Source organism: Cucurbita pepo, unplaced genomic scaffold (genome assembly GCF_002806865.2).
Source record: "Cucurbita pepo subsp. pepo cultivar mu-cu-16 unplaced genomic scaffold, ASM280686v2 Cp4.1_scaffold000726, whole genome shotgun sequence".
Classification (NCBI taxonomy): domain Eukaryota; kingdom Viridiplantae; phylum Streptophyta; class Magnoliopsida; order Cucurbitales; family Cucurbitaceae; genus Cucurbita; species Cucurbita pepo.
The window spans coordinates 13,786-15,347 of record NW_019646941.1 but is presented as its reverse complement, the minus strand read 5'-3'; the positions used below and the strand labels follow the sequence as shown (position 1 = coordinate 15,347).

Below are 1,562 nucleotides of genomic sequence, written 5' to 3'. Positions count from 1 at the left end.
AGAAAACAACCGGGCCAAATTGGCCGTTCCACGCGCGCTAATGCGCGAGCAGCGCGTTGGGAGTGTGTAGCGACGCGCACGGGAAGGCGCCAATCGCAGGCTGCACGCGCGCTCGCTTCCACGTAGTCGCGGTCGGCCGACCCGGCCTGGTCCGGTCCGGTCGGTTCAGCTCGCGTTGCGGTTCGGCCCGGCTTGCAGGCGACACGTGTTGACGCATCGCTGGAGCTGCGTTTCTCCAGCCGATGGTCAACGCGTGTCCGACGCCTGTCGCCGCCCTCCGCCGCTCGCCGGCCGTTTTTTTTTTCTTTCTCTTTCTTCTTTCTTCTCTGACCTCTGAAAATCGAAACCCAGTCTGTTTTTTTCCAATTTTCATATCTTTCGATCCGTAGATCCGATCGATATGATTCCTTCGGCAAAGTTCTAGATCCTGTTACAGGTTACGTCCTAGTATTTTTTCTATAATTTTTTCTTNCCTGTTACAGGTTACGTCCTAGTATTTTTTTCTGTAATTTTTTTCTTAACTATCGGATGATTTAAGAATGTCGGAAGTTCACTCACCGTTCTCGGACGACTCTCGGATCTCCTCCTTTGGGTTGAGGTCTCGGCCAAACTTCTTCACAGACCGTGCGTGAGTTGTTCCTAGTTGAAGATTTCAGCATTTTAGGATTGATTCACGTAGGGAAAAACTTAGATCTGAGCAATGTCGTTCAGAAACCTTACCTCGCGAAATGTTCTTAGGTTTTGACGGAGCGTCGGCCTTTCTAGCCTCTCAATCCTTGCACGAGTCTCGTCTGGAGATGGATTCCGGCGGTGGTCCGTTAATCTTCCCGGCTGACTCCTCTTTGATTTCTCTCTAACTCCTTCTTTCTTTTGCAGGGAATCTGAAGGGGTTCTCCTTGGACCCCTATTAGGGCTGGAGCGGCAAAATGACCTTTTTGCCAGACACAAATCATTTTCACAATTTAGAGATCTATAAGAAACAAATAAGATACTATTATTCTTTTTAATGTTCATATATTTATGACACACAAATCTTTTAAAATTTGTGGTCCCATGGTCTAGTGGTTAGGACATTGGACTCTGAATCTAGAAACCCGAGTTCAAATCTCGGTGGGACCTTTTCTATATTTCCTTACTCTTAAAATTCACATACATAATTTATAAAAATGTTGTATATTTTTTCAATTTCAGAAATTTATAAGTTATATTTTATGAAAATCTATGGTCCCATGGTCTTCTCCTTAAGTATTTCTCCCCTTGATTTCTTTATGAAACTTAATGGTGATGTCTTAAAGCACGTGGTCTTAATTTTGGAATTTGATCCTCCGTCTGCAACTCATTCGAGAAAGCAGAATTAACTCTCAATCCTCTTTAGGCATCCTTATCTAAGACGTATTAACTCTCGATTTCTTCATTAAAAGCGCTCAACTTAATCTTCTGAAGCCAAAGAAAGGGTCAATTTTGAAGAAAATGGATTGTAAGTAAGACTTCGATCCTTACTCCCAAATTTTAAACGAAAATAATTTTCTTTAATTGGACTTGCTCTGAGTCTTGTTAACCTT

General features: G+C 43.2%; 1 non-coding gene across 1 annotated transcript; it reads left to right on the top strand.

The window, feature by feature from the left end:
* Positions 1-1,047: 1,047 nt before the first annotated feature.
* TRNAQ-CUG lies at positions 1,048-1,119 on the top strand. The gene has a single exon. It is a non-coding gene; the product is annotated as a tRNA-Gln (tRNA).
* The last annotated feature ends 443 nt before the right edge of the window (positions 1,120-1,562 follow it).